Below are 15,752 nucleotides of genomic sequence, written 5' to 3'. Positions count from 1 at the left end.
GCTATTAATCGCGGTGAAATGTCTCGTAAAAAAATTTTAGCACTAAGACTCCATGGCCCCAGGGTCTCCACGGCAAACGGCACAAAAATGTAACTCTCTATAAGAGAGGCATACTTGCGCCGCTTGCCGTTTTCAGCTGTTTCTGCTGCGGCTCCCGGTCTTGATGCTGTCTTCCTGATATGACACGGGGCCAATGTGTCAACGCAAGTTGCGTCCCACATTAGCGCCCGTCCCCGTTCCCAGGGAACCAGCGTCAATCCATCAGGTCTCTTGCCATCATCCCGACTAATCCCTGCCGGCTCAATGAGCGCAGGAATATTTATGGTGGCAAGAGCTCTTTTAAGAGTTAAATATTAAACTTAAATAAAATAATCATCCTGTACCAGAATTTAAAATACCATACACGAAGTAGTGTGAGTGAGCGTCTTACGCTCGTAGCACGATAACCACACCCTAACTAGGTACCTACTCCGCTTTGCGGTAACGAACTTTTTACTTGCCTACCTACATTCATTTATAATTTTAATAATTGCGTTTTTACCTACTAAATATAAGTTTTAAAATATCGTACATTTGGTTCAATGTTGTTAGTTTACAAGTATTGTTATTTAGCTTTTAATAAGATATGTGTGACGTGTAGATACCTAATGTTAACGGCTTCGGTATACGGAAAAACTCAAGCTTCGAGTTTATGCTTATACCTGAATTTGTGTAACCTGTAAATATTTTTTCTTAAATAAATATATTTTTTATTGTTATTATTATTATTATAGACAGTAACGAACTACCCTCTTTCTCGTTCTTTTTGCTGGAACTTCACGAGCTGCCCGGCAAAATACACTCACAACGTCTGTCCTGGGTGGAATTCAGTGGTAGAATAATTATGCAAACCAGGACAGCATCGTACGACATCTAAAGTTAATAGTGACGTTGTGAGTGTATTTTGCCGGACAGGTCGTGAAGTGCCAGCAAAAAGAATAACAAAGAGGGTAGTTCATTACTGTGTATGACAGCTCGAACTGCATCTCTCGCAGCTCTGTAGTCCCGTCGTGACCACGAGCCGTGCAATTGGGTCGAAATATCGACAAAATAAACCATCAAATTAATCGTGGTACTTATGTATCCGTTATCTACATTAAAATATGCTTATGACAAGTAGCGCAGCATCCCTGCAGCGCACATCTCTGTCATCTCGAGCCCGTGCCAATATCCGCTCGCACCTGCCGCTGAAGGCAGCCATTAACATTGTTTATTAGTTATTACTAATAGTTATCGGCCACTATTGCCACAAGTAACTAATCGTTTCTGTGATCAAACCAATGGCCCGCGAAACTAATTACCTACTGCGGCCATTATAAGTTATACCACGACAGTTCTATTGTTATGTTTACTAAAAACTAAATCAATTTCAAGAAAAATACCGACGAGTAAATTATTCGTAGTAAGTTAGTTACTACGAAAAATTCAAAGTTTAGAGGTGTTGTTACTTATTCTAAGATAAAAAGTTTGTTTGAATAAAAAACCTTTGTTTCTATTTCAATAAATATGTAACATAAGTAAGTACTACCTACTAGATACACTTAACACTGTAATGCACTAATCCTGATTTCGCCCTTTACCTATTTGCCGAATCGTGTGTGTTCTCCTTTCTGATTTTGGTTAGAAACATAAAAATTGACAACATTCATACAGCAATGTCAGCACCCTCTCCAACACGTGAAAGCCCCTCAAAAATAACTCTTAAAAGGCTCACACACTCCATTATGCGATTTAAAAATCATATTCAAAACCGTCCGCTCAGCTCAGGCAAACGAGCGTGGCTGCTATTCTATTACCGATATTCCGACCCTAAAATAAATTCCATCGAAGCGCAATAATAATAAAAAAATGTCGAGAGCTTGTCGCGTGCAAAAGACGTGCGGTCACGCGGACCCCTTCCCCCCCTCGTTCCTCCGCCCGCCCTACCCTCCGGCGACCCTCCGAGCCTCCCTCGCAAGAATATAATATGCATTATGCGAAATCCGTAACTCTTATGTCGGGTCTGGAGAATACCTTAAAGATCCGACTGGCGACTCAATATCGACCTTACTATGACCAGTACAGAGTCTAAATTCCGTTATGCAGCGTAGATTGTAAGATGTTTTAGCAGAGGAGGCTGGAGGTTTCCTCGGGCGGGCGAGGCCTGCACTCTCCAGATAACGCCGGGTATTAATCATAGTATTATCGGGCGCGGCCGGTGCCGGCGTCTTTGTTATGACACCGCGTTATTGCAGTTTTTTCTCTATCTACCCTCTATCGCTCGAGAGTGAATTTTCCGGGACAGATGTTTTAGTAATCCGGGACGATAACACGGCGAGGCCAATAAAACATTCAATATTATTATGATGCGGCGTCCCGGCCGGGGTCCCGTTGCGACTATTGAGACATAAAATGCAAAGTAGAACATATATTTTTGTAGCGCCCCCGATTACATTATATATTCATGAGACATAACATAGTGAAGTACACCTATATACTCTAGTTCTAGCTAAGTAGGTACTAAACTCACACATAATGGAAAAAGGGAGATATACCTACCATATGAATTTAAATTTAAATCTAGTTAGTCAGCCAGGCTGATCCATTGGCTGAGCCCTTCTGTCACCAGATGAGACTATATCGCGGTGAAATGTCTTGTAAAAAAAATCTAGCAAGGTTTCCACGGCAATTGGAAGAAAAATCTCTTACCGGATGCTTAAGTCATAATAGGCTCTATCTGCATGACAAATTTCAGCCCGATCCGTCCAGTAGTTTGAGCTGTGCGTTGATAGATCAGTCAGTCAGTCAGTCAGTCAGTCACCTTTTCCTTTTATATATTTAGATTTTCTATTTTTACTTAAACCTAAAATTTGGAAAACCTGTTAAGGGTAAAAATATTTATCATTCATAGTGAATCAAGATAATTTCCGATAAATTTGATAAAAACCCTCAAAATTTCTGGAATAGATGGTATAGTACAGATAAGAAACACTGGAATCAAAACAATCAATTATTTTGTCATAACAATGCAGTGGCATAATTCCCACTCCCATTCCCAATCTTAACTTACAATAAGAGAGGCATAGGTACTTGCGCCAGTTACCGGTTTTTTAACACCTTACTTCGCACTTTGAACTAAGGTGTTCAAGATAAAGCATTTTTCTTTACATATCTAAAGTCTGGTCTGTAAAACTCCATATACTTACTCAATATAAAAAGCTTTTCCTGCATCATTTTTCACGCCAGACGTAAAAGTATAAATCATGAAGTCGCGTCATATTTTAGCGACTGAACGCGTTGAATGGAGTATTTTCCGGTGAATTTTTGCAAAGGGCTGGCATGACTGGCTCAATTGAAGCTTACATATCTGAGGACGGGCTAGGGGGCGCAACAATTTGTGTATGATTAATGGGAGAGGCCGGCGGATAGCGGCGGAAATCTCAGCGCCTCCCGAGGCCGCTTTGGACTATAAAACTTGAACGAAGCTTAGATAATGTGCCAACTTTCACATTTAACGTCAAGTCAACTTGATATAGGTACACACAACAAGCGAGTTGTGTAGGAAGATGCTTGGAGTTTCAAATCAGAAATAAAGATATCAGTAGGAGAACCAACCGACATATAGCATAGGTTGCGAAGCTGAAATAGCAATGGGCAGAGCACGTAATTTAAAAACCCAAGTGACGTCGGGTCCTAAGGTGCTGGAATGGCGACCTCGCACCGGAAAGCACAGCGTTGAAAAAGCCCTCCCTAGGTGGGCAGACGACATCAAACGAGTCGCAAGGAGCCGCTGGATTCAGGCGGCGCAAGTCCTTACAAGAGGACCTACCTATGACCAACAGTGGACGTCTATCACTTGTTCATGATCATAATGAAACACAACTTACACAACTATGTTGAGACAATTTAAGGCTTAGCTTTGAACAAAGTCTTATTTGAAAAAAAATTGTCTTGTCGCAGCTTCCTAAAAATAAGAAAAGATATTCATGTAAGAACCATCAACATACCGGCTACCTATTTCTAATTTGAATTTTTGAAATGGGCAACTGCCTTGATTCTTGATTCTGGTTTGGAAAAAATATTGCCAAGTCAATGGTCAGAATAGATTCTTTAGACAAATCCATTGTCATATAGATATAATCTGATAGATTACATACACAAGAGTTTATCAAGACCTTCATCATCATCATGATCAACCCATCGCCGGCCCACTACTGAGCACAGGTCTCCTCTCAGAAGAAGAAAGGTTTGGCTACAACCGACCACGTATAGAAGTGTGAATTGCTAATCTTCATACACCTTTGAGATTATGGAGAACTCTTAGGCCGGCATGTTTCCTCACCATATTTTCCGTCAGCGTTGAAGTAAGAAAAGTAAGAGGTCCGTGCCAGGGATCGAAGCTCGGACCCCTGAACAGGGGATCGATGTCTTAACCACTAGGCTATTAGGTGCCGCTTCTAGGCCTTCGAATATATCCAATTGGAATAACAAGCAAATACTTATCATGTATCTAAATATATAAAAGGAAAAGGTGACTGACTGACTGACTGATCTATCAACGCACAGCGCAAACTACTGGTCGGATCGGGCTGAAATTTGGAATGCAGATAGCTATTTTTATGACGTAGACATCCGTTTAGAAAGGATCTTTGAAAAAAAGGGGGTAAAATAGGGGTTAGTCCACGCTGACGAAGTCGTGAGCATAAGCTAGTGTACCAATAAAACGTCTGGAACTCCAGATGTTATCATAGCAAATTATCAGCACGATCGCTTTAATGTAAATTGGACAAACACAGAATTGCATGGTTTAGAATGTAAATAGCGTCCTGCACAGAGGAATATGAGGTCGCTGGCATGCCATGGCTCCTTGCGAGGTAATAAGGAGAGGTCGTTTAGGTCATTTATTGCCGATAGCGGGCTGCAAGACGTCCGTAGCGCCGTACTTAGCGACGACGGAAGCGGCACATCCAATCTCACACTCACACATATGTGGAGGTAGTTAACTTTCGTGTACGTATGCAAGAATAAGACGCCTGCGGACAGCAAACTTTTTTTTTTTTTTTTTTTTTTTTATATATATAGCGAGCAAGCGAGCAGGCGGGTCACCTGATGTTAAGTGATTACCGCCGCCCATGAACATTTGCAGCACCAGAGGAGCCGCCGATGCGTTGCCGGCCTTTTAGGAATTTGTTGGTCCGCCCCTTGAATAACCCCATGTTATAATCTAGTGGGAACACCGCCGATGGGAGTTGGTTCCACAGTTTGCACGTGCGTGGAAAGAAGGATCTGGCGCAGCGGACGGTCGAAGTGCAGCAGACACCCAGATGGTGAGGGTGAAATTCCTTACGGTGGCGCGCGGTGCGGTTGTAGAAAAAAGAGGGTGGAATGAGGTCAAAAAGCTCTTCAGAGCACTCCCCATTATACAGGCGATAGAACACGCATAGAGAGCTAACGTCTCTGCGGTGCTCCAGGCTTTTTTTAGTCGGATCGGGCTATATTAGCTGCGCTGAATGAAGCCCGGTTTGTTCTTAAGCGGAGTGGAGTATTTTTAAAAGATGTAATAATTTTTTTCACGTCATCTATTAGGAATCTAATTTAAGAGTTGATCCTGAAAATGTGACATTTGCGCCGTCCTGTGCTCTATACTAAATAGTGATCCAAATCTTTGCTAGGTGCAATGTAAATATCAAGAAAATTGATGCTACAATGCGCTTTTCCCCAAAATGTCTTCATGGTTTCTTTATAGAAAGAAATCATCATGAGGAAATTTTGGAGCATGTCAATTGTCATCCAACCAACGAAATGAGTTAGGAAAAACATATAAAACTCGCTTATGCTCGCGACTTCATCCGCGTGGACTTCAAACCCCTATTTCACCTTTTTTGTTGAATTTTCAAAAATCCTTTCTTAGCGGATCTGCATGCCAAATTTCAGCCCGATCCATCCAGTAGTTTGAGCTGTGCGTTGATAGATCAGTCAGTCAGTCAGTCGCGGGGATAAGCAAGTTTATCTATGTATATATAAGGCAATGATCCTACTGCGTCAGGATGGTCGTGAAACTCCGCCAGTTTGTGAAACCCCTTAGTTACTGGTGTGTGAGTAAAGGATCATTTTTCACGTTTCATGAAGCGCCCGGGCGCGGGGCAGTGGATTAAAATACATTTCGCCAGTCCCCGGTGATGGATGGCCTGTGCCGCGGCCCCTCGGAGGGAAAGGGTTGCCCTCCTCCCTCCCGCGCGCTCCACACCCCTCGCAACCCCTCCGAGAGTTATAACGACGCGACAGCGGGAGTAAGATTAGACAATATGAATGTTTCATTTTAATATGACTCTATTATTATCATTTAACGACTTAAATGATTAAAGCCCTGATAGCCTAGTGGTTAAGACGTTCGCCTCCTATTTGGAGGGTCCAGGATTCGATTCCGGCCACTCAGAGTTTTATGCCTCTTAAAGAGCAATTTTTGATGGAGAGAGAGCTATTCTTGGAGTTTCTCTACGTGATCAAATCAGATATGAGGACATCCGTAGTTAATCCAGAGTTCATAGCTCAAAATTGCTACTTTTGCGGAGAGGAAGACACCCCGAGACACGCGATTTTTGAGTGTCCCGCGTGCGCGGATCTTAGAGAAGCAGCACAGGGAGCAAGCGACAGTGTCAATGCCCAAAATCTGGTAGCCCGTATGGTGTCAAGCGAAAATGAGTGGCACAGATACGGCCAGATGCTGAGAGCCATAATGTTGAGAAGTGAAGATAGAGAAAAAACAAGAAAAAAAGGAGAGAGAGCAACCAGAGGGTCAGCACGAAGTAATGTTACACGGTTCCGTGTTGATCTCGCAGAGGGGGAGGTCTTTTTAGTCCTTGCGAGTCGGACACACCCTGTCGATAGACAGAAGTCCATTATGGATTTTTCCTCCTCCTAGAAAAAAAAAAAGAGTTCATAGCTCAGTGGGTTGTGCAGCAGTGACAATGGGCAAAGCACATAGTTCGAAAAATCGATAGCGATTGGGGTCCCAAGGCGGTAGAATGATGACCTCGCAGTTCGTACTGCAAAATGCAATCAAACGAGTAGCAGAGAGCCGTTGGATGGCGGCGGCGCAACACTGCGGCGTGTGGAAGTCTCTACAAAGCATCTATGTCCTGCAGCGGACGTCTATCTGCTGATAATTAAGCCTTTTTATTAAAGAATATTTAACCATATTAGTCAAAGAATTAGTTTGGCCATCCAAAGGGGTAATGCTGCCAGCATCTTGGGTACAATGCCTCGCTGCGGTGGTCTCGATGAGGTTTTAGATTTAATTTAATTTATTTTAGTTTTAATTTAATGTTGTTTTTTTTAGATTTAAGTTTATTAATAGTTTATTTAAATAATTTGGTATCCGTGCAGCATTTTTATGTGGAAACCGAAAACTAAATACGATTATAATTCGATGATGAAAATCAATTTACCATATTAGTCATGACTAATATCCCCCTTTCCCATCCAGCTAAGCGTAATTTGAACCGCCGACTTTTCGCCTTAAGTTTTAGTTAGTTAGTCGTTTAAGGCTAAATTATATTTGAGCGTTATAGGTATAGGTAAAGGACAAGTTGTAACTGGAAACTGATCAGAAAAACATTTGTTTTGCGCTAAGTGAAAGTCAATATGGCAAAAAACTTTTGGTGGACGCAACTATTTGCGTTGCGAGCTGTGTCGTGTGTCGTGTGTCGTGTGTCGATAAAACCTCTAATGTCTCTATGTTTACTGACGAAAGAGTAGGTATAGTTTCCTATGCCAGTTACCCTTATTCTACATCTACCTAATATTATACTTTGCCTTTACAATAAACTACGTAAACTTATTGAAAAATCCTATTACAATGTAAAGGATTATTTGAATGATAAGAAAGCTTGTGAATGAGTTGCTTAACAGCTTTGTGATAGTTCTAAGTGATTTTGTAAAGTGGTGATAATAAAAAGAATACCCGGCTGAGCCTCGACAGCTCAATGGTTAAAAGAGCGGACTGAAAACCGAAAGGTCGCCGGTTCAAATCCCACCCGTTGCACTATTGTCGTATCTACTCTTAGCACAAGCTTTACGCTTAGTTGGAAGGGAAGGGGAATATTAGTCAGCAATTAGCTTGGCTAATGTTCTTTAAAAAAAAAGTTGAGTTTGAGTTTGAATAATGTGAAAAAGTGTCTGTCTATCTGTATGTCACATGTTCACGGCCCATTCGTTTAATCGATTTTGTGTGTTTATTTGTTGGTTTGTCCATCAATCACGCCGCAACGGAACAACGAATCGATGTGATTTTTTGCATGGAGTGACATAAGCTGGTTTTTATCCCAGAGGATTAAAGAGTTCCCACGGGATTATCATTAGCAAGAACGGTGAAGGAAAATGTCGTAAGGAAACCTGTATGCTTGAAAGTTCTCCATAATGTTCTCAAAGCTGTGTGAAGTCTGCCCATCCGAACTTGGCCAGCGTGGTGGACTATGGCCAAACCCTTCTCATTCTGAGAGGAGACCCGTGCTCAGTAATGAGCCGGTAATCACGATGATGATGGTATTGTGATATAATGCAGAAACAAACAGTAGCGCACACCTTCAGCAACCCGATGCCGACACCACACATTAGCTGATTGCGGAAACAGCCGTGTTTGTCTCTGCCGCGCCCACCGACCACCGGCACCGTGCCGTCTTTAGGTGTAGATCTACCCTATGTTGCGTCTATTCTTAAACCACACGTTAACCATCAGTTATCACATAAATGGATAATTTAGAGCCTCGATAGCTCAACGGTTAAAGGAGCGGACTGAAAACCGAAAGGTCGTTGCACTATTGTCGTACCTACTCCTAGCACAAGCTTTACGCTTAATTGGAGGGGAAAGGGGAATATTAGTCAGCAACTTATTTTACTTCTAGAGCTCACAAACAGTTTTATCGTCAAATTTGACAGTGTTTGCACTTTTTTGATGATCATCATCGCTAACCAACAGGGTCATTGCTGGCTATAGGTCTCTTCATGGTTCATCTTCCGCTTGAATCCAGCGCTCTCTTCGATTCTTTTGAGAATTCGTGGAGACTACCAACGCCGCGTTTTCCGATGCTTTTAATGAATTTCAATACAGCATCGTTCCACGAAGACGCTTGGAATGTCCTTTCCTCTGAACTTGAAGTCTATGAACGCCATCGTCCTTTTGTCATTCTAGTCGCCTGAAGAAGTACCTAGGTACCTAGACTTTTAGTACCTAAGTGTATTAGTATAGTTCTACATTATTCACCAACTAATCAAACTTTTCAATACACAAGTGTCACATTATTCATCACACAAAACATGTACACGTCTCAGGCGCGAAAGTTTTATTTGAAAAACATCGCGAAAAACTTTTAAAACAACCTATTTACTTATCAATACTACATTGTAACTTACCGACCGATAGGTATCTGCAAAACGTCCTCATAAATCAACATTAAATCACAACTAAGTATCGATGTATAACAAAAGCTACCAGGTGTGCACCGAAACAAGATCATAAAATTGATTCTTAAACATTCAAAAATCAACTCCCAAAAAAAGCGAGCCGAAACCTCACGTCGCGGTCGCGTGCCCGTTACTAAGTCTAAAAAAAACCAGCTGCCCTCAAAAAAAGGGTTGCAAAAGGGTTGACGCACCCTCTCGTTCGATTCAACCCTATTCTGCCACGCGGCCTTCATAAAAAAGGTAAAAAGCCCTTGAATGCAAAGCGCCAATAAAAAACCCCGGCGCGTGCATGCGCGGTATGATTTTAAACTGATTTGAATATAGAACATTTACATACGTAGCGCAGAGCGCTGTGATTGGCCGCTGATTTGCGTACAGAGCGGGCTTGCGCAGTGCGCGACCGCGGACGTTTTTTAAAGTGTCACTTTAAAATAGCGACGTTTTGATTCGTTGACGTCACGCGATTGTTACATTGTTATGTAGATGTGTTGTAGGTACCTTTTAGGATTTGCATTTATCTGCACGGTTACTCTATTATGACGTCGTGAGTTATGGTCTGCAAAATTGGGCACCCTTTTCCTTCTGTTTCGATATACATTACGTAGCCGAATCTGTCTATTGCTGAAAAGCCGCGTCAGTCATTACTACAATATCAATTATTGAGGAACTGACAAAAAAATGGTGTAGTTGCATAAAATTAAATTTTAAAAAGGAGCAAAAAAATCCGGGCACGCATTTTTACTTTTTCGGAGTTAGGTTTGGCGTTTTATGCAGTAAAGTGCCTATCGCACTTGCTTTAACGCTAAAGGAAAATTTGGGGAAACCTACATGCCTGAGAATTCTACATAATGTTCTCAAAGGTGTTAGGTATAAGCCTGCCACGCACTTGGGCCAGCGTGGTAAACTATGGCCAAGCATTATTCATTCTGAGTGGAGACCCATGCTCAGTGGCTCAAAATGGGTCCGAAATCCATGTTCCTTTCTCCTTCTATAGGAAGGGCATTGCCCAACTAGCGACATTAAAAAGTTGATATATTTTTTCCTTTTTATTGAACAACCTATAACCAAAACTTTATAAAAATACGTAAAAATGAAGACATCATTAATATCAAATACATGTACTTTACCTAAAGCTATGTTCCTCCCCAAGTTTGTAGACTAGGTATGTAAAGTGTCGCCAGCGGCAAACATGGTCGCGAAGAAAAGTTGCTTTATTTCAAAGATTGTGGAGGAAAACCTCATTAGGGGGCCGCCCTTTGTACTTCGGAGTACAATCAGTGTAGCCAGCCGTGCTGCAGCCGGGGGGCCTCATTATCGAATTGTTTAAAATAACGAGGGAGGTCCGTTTGTCCTCATAGTTAGCGAGTAACGAGTCCCTCCGTACGTGTATCGACCTTCTCAGTCTACGAGTAACCACTAGTCGAAGTTTAAAGTCTTTTTTGTTGGACAATCCATGTATAATGTCTACAGTCACTAAGTACCTACAATGTACCTACTTATTCAACATTTCAAAGTGAAAGATATAAAATAATATGCTCGTTATTACATTGGTAACAACACATTAATTTATCATTTGTCACATTTATATTATGTTCATTAATATCTTTCTTGCAAATAAATTTTAAGTAGATACCTACCTACTATAATTCTTTAAGAATTATTACTTTTATCCATGCTTTCTTCTTGATATTATATACCAAAGTATGGTTATCATTAGCTACATATGTAGTTAACAGCTGCCAAGTGAACTAGATGTGATAGCCTAGTGGTTAGGACGTCCGCCTTCTAATCGGAGGTCGGGGGCTCGATCCCGGGCACGCACCTCTAACTTTTCGGAGTTATGTGCGTTTTAATTAATTAAATATCACTTGCTTTAACGGTGAAGGAAAACATCGTGAGGAAACCTGCATGCCTGAGAGTTCTCCATAATGTTCTCAAAGGTGTGGGAACTGTGAAGTCTACCAATCCGCACATGGCCAGCGTGGTAGACTATGGTCAAACCCCTTCTCACTCTGAGAGGAGACCCGTGCTCTGTAGTGAGCCAGTGATGGGTTGAGCATGATGATGATGAAGTGAACTAGAGTGCGGGAACTCTCGGTTTGATCCTGAATGTCTGGACGTTGTGTTACAAGTTCCCTACTGTCTTGAACTGTGACACGACGGTGGCCTCTCCGTAACACGCTCCATACAAACACGCACAACAGACGGAAACGTTTAAGTGCGGAAACCAGCCCAGAGCGAAGAAGAACACGCTCCATACAAACGCAGTTTTTGCTCTCATTTGAAAATTAACCAACTGATCTCAACGGGTAGACATGTTCGAAAAACTAATATCTTTGTCTGCGGTTTTCCAGATTTTCGTAAAATATCATAATCATAACAAGATTCTTCTTTTCATGAATAGTACTTTCTATCTTCTTTCGTACCTATTCTACTCCTTCTACAACCTCTCGCACTGCCAAGGGTCACTGTTTGGTAAAAAAAAAGATTTTCATACACAAAAGTTGTCATAGCCATGTTTATTTAAGCGAAAGTTTGATAAATCGTATTCCTCCATTTGGTAATTAAATTGTGCCACGGAGGGAGTCGCGGTAGCCGGGGTAGCCGGGGTAGCCGGGGTAGCCGGGGTAGCGGGGGTAGCGGGGGTAGACGCGAACCTGAGTGCAAACAGATATCGCAGAAACTTTTCACAATAATTACTCTCTAAATCCCTCTAGTTCAATAAAAAACGATCTTGCGACTTCCGATTCTAATTTGTAACCACGAAGATAGGTAAATACGATATAGGTAAATCCCACCATAAACATTTCAGGTTGCCAAGACTCACAAGGTCATAATGCCTTCTTTGTGAAAAAGCTATGAGATCTTTGCTGAGGACACCTTATCCTGAAAATTTTAGCTTTCTAGCGTCATCCACCCGAAGCTAAGACTGTTCCGAAATCACGCCGCAACGAAGCAACGATTTTTACATGGATATATCTAAAAACATAGGTTATTTTTTAGCCCGGGCAATCAGAGAGTTCTCGCGGGATTTTGAAAACCTGAATCCACACAGACGAAGTCGCGAGCATCAGATCAGCTAGTAAGTGAGTCAACACAGGTACTCGCATCACACATAGCAGCGACTAGCGAGTGTAGTCGCCACTCGCCAGGCAGACGAAGGGTCGCACACAAAGCGCGCGAGGGTGCCACCCCCGCCACCCCCGCCCCGCACCCTTTGACGCGTCGCTCCGAGCAACTGCCTAAACAGACAAACATCCACAATTGATTCCTACTATTGTGATCCGCTGCGTGCTATTGAAATACCTATTCCCCTAATAAAGTAGATACGTAGGCAGGTGCTATGCAAAAACCGGCCAAGTGCGAGTCAGGCTCGCGCAATGAGGGTTCCGTACTACAGTCGTATTTTTTCGACATTTTGTAGGATAATTCAAAAACTATGATACATAAAAATAAATAAAAATCTGTTTTAGAATGCGCAGGTGAAGACCTTTCATATGATACCCCACTTGACATAGTTATCTTACCTAGAAAATTGAAAATACTAATTATTAGTTCATGACCAAGCAACACAATTTAATTTTTTTGTGTGATGTAAACCTAAATTCACGGTTTTCAGATTTTTCCCCTAATGTCTGCTATAAGACCTACCTACCTGCCAAATTTCATGATTCTAGGTCAACGGGAAGTAGGTACCCTGTAAGTTTCTAGACGGATAGACAGACAGACAGACAGACAGACAACAAAGTGATCCTATAAGGGTTCCCTTTTTCCTTTTGAGGTACGGAACCCAAAAAGACAGGCAAATGTGAGTCGGACGGGCACACGAATGATTCCATACCATCGTACAAGATACCTAACATTTTGATGTGCAACACTGCAAGTTAATGATTAACAGTATACCATCTACATGTGATTTGGCTTACTGGTTTACTTCTTCTGTAGTACGGAACCACGGAACACTCGATGCCCGAGTAAAAATACATACCTATACCTACTTAATTAATAAAAAACTCTACTAAAAATGCTTGATTAAAAATAATACTTAGGTGAGCGTGACTTATAAAAAATTCAACCCAATTTAGACTATAAATTAATGTAGATATTGCGAAAGTATTTTGGAATTGCATTTTCGAAAAAAACACTAAGAATTGTTTATAGCGAGAAATTATCATTAGCAAAGAGAAAGTTAAAGGTTTGAACAAAAAATAAACTTTATTAAAAGTCATCACAATTGACACGGAAAGGTCACCGGAGTTCAGTTGTTGTTTACGACCACTTTGCGACGCACACGCACCACGATATTTACACTGTATTACAAAATGTGCGAAAAATAGTCAGTCAAATTTTAGACGGATCGGGCTTCAATTTGGCATGCAGATAACTATTATATTGTTATCCGCTAAGAAAGGATTTTTGAAAATCAATCCCAAAACAAATGGACTAAAATAGGGGGTTGAAAGTGTAGTCCAATAATCTATACCTACTTTACTAATAAATAAAATTGAAGTGTCTGTCTGTAATTTCGAAATAACTACCTTATATTACGCTCATATAGTTATTTGAACTGTACCATAACTGAATCACGGGTTTTTAATATTTCTGTCTGTCTGTTTGAATAGACTAATCTTCGGAACGGCTGAACCTATTTTGACGGGACTTTCACAGACAAGTAGAGTAAGCGTATCGTAATCCGCACGTAGTACGACGAGAGCAATACGAGCATGAACATGTTCAAAATCACCTGCTGTCATAACTCACAGGGCACACCGTAGATCTTGAAATAATAAGTTTTTTTTATTTTTTTTATTTAATAGGAAGCCAACGGTATACAAAGAAAACTAATTATGACGACTTATATAAACTTAGGACTATCAATGTATACTCACTTACAGGCTAACTCAACATGCTTAACTAGAACTTCTAAATAGTATAGCTTCAAGCAAGACAATTCTTTGTGTACCTAAAATTTATAACAATTAAACTAATTAGGTACCTACTCAATAAGTTAAACATACAATAATTCTTACAACTAACAATAAAAACTACAATTAAGACTAACAATAGTACCCTACAATTTCAAAATGTATCTTTAAATATTCCACAGTAGGATTACTATAGAATATTTTAAGATAAGTACATCTGCATCGCTACAATACTGGACAATTTAAACAGGGAAACATAGATTGACGTGTGTTAATCCCTTGTTAATTAAACTGAGCAGGAAGGAGTGTGACGGCTAGCTATAAACTACAAGCACACCCCGCACTAGTCGGTGCGGCACGCTCCATCTGGCAGTGTAACTAGGTAGCTCCTGCGGTCCACATCAAAGCTGAATTCCTGCACGCGGTGACTGGTGAGCCGAGCCAATTTTACCTATTTAATAAAAAAAACTGGTCAAGTGCGAGTCGAACTGGCGCGCAGAATGTTCCGTACTATCGCACAAATAACACTTTTTAATTTTCATTAATTTCCATTTTGAAATTTTATAATTTTTCGGGTTCCGTACCTCAAAAGGAAAAACGGAACCCTTATAGGATCACTTTGTTGTCTGTCTGTCTGTCTGTCTGTCCGTCTGTCTGTCTGTCCGTCTGTCTGTCAAGAAACCTATAGGGTACTTCCCATTGACCTAGAATCATGAAGTTTGGCAGGTAGGTAGATCTTATAGCTGACATATGGGGAAAAAACTGAAAACCGTGAATTAAGGGTTAGATCATACTAAAAAAAAAAAATTGTGGTCATGAACTAATAATTAGTATTTTCAATTTTCTAAGTAAGATAACTATATCAAGTGGGGTATCATATGAAAGGTCTTCACCTGAGCATTCTAAAACAGATTTTTGTTTATTTTTATGTATCATAGTTTTCACCTGTGCATTCTAAAACAGATTTTTATTTATTTTTATGTACCATAGTTTTTGAATTAACCTGCAAAATGTCGAAAAAATACGACTGTAGTACGGAACCCTCATTGCGCAGCCTGACTCGAACTTGGCCGGTTTTTTTGTTGTAGCGGCAATAGAAATACTTACCCCATTCTGTGAAAATTTCAAGTCTCTACCTATTACAGTTCACGAGATACAGCCCGCTGACAGACGGACGGACAGCGGAGTCTTAGGCAGAGACTCCAAGGGATTGTACACTTGACTATTCTATATTAAGTTTAACTTGATACCTCCACGCGTTCTTGAGAAAAGGTTCTTGACAGAAAGACAGACACAGCGAAGTGTCCTACAAGGATTTCTTTTTTCCTTTACAGGTACGGAACCCTA

The 15,752-nt window shown here is 41.0% G+C and overlaps 2 long non-coding RNA genes across 2 annotated transcripts in view; both read left to right on the top strand.

Annotated features, from left to right (window-relative positions):
* The window catches only part of LOC138402711 (uncharacterized), a 483,214-nt gene that overhangs the window by 268,438 nt on the left and 199,024 nt on the right, over positions 1–15,752 (top strand). The gene's annotated exons all lie outside the window — the stretch shown is intronic.
* The window catches only part of LOC138402713 (uncharacterized), a 156,506-nt gene that overhangs the window by 4,007 nt on the left and 136,747 nt on the right, over positions 1–15,752 (top strand). The window lies entirely within an intron of this gene.

Source organism: Maniola hyperantus, chromosome 8 (assembly GCF_902806685.2).
Source record: "Maniola hyperantus chromosome 8, iAphHyp1.2, whole genome shotgun sequence".
NCBI lineage: Eukaryota > Metazoa > Arthropoda > Insecta > Lepidoptera > Nymphalidae > Maniola > Maniola hyperantus.
Note: the sequence above shows the minus strand (reverse complement) of the source record. Positions and strands in the feature narration are given on the sequence as shown.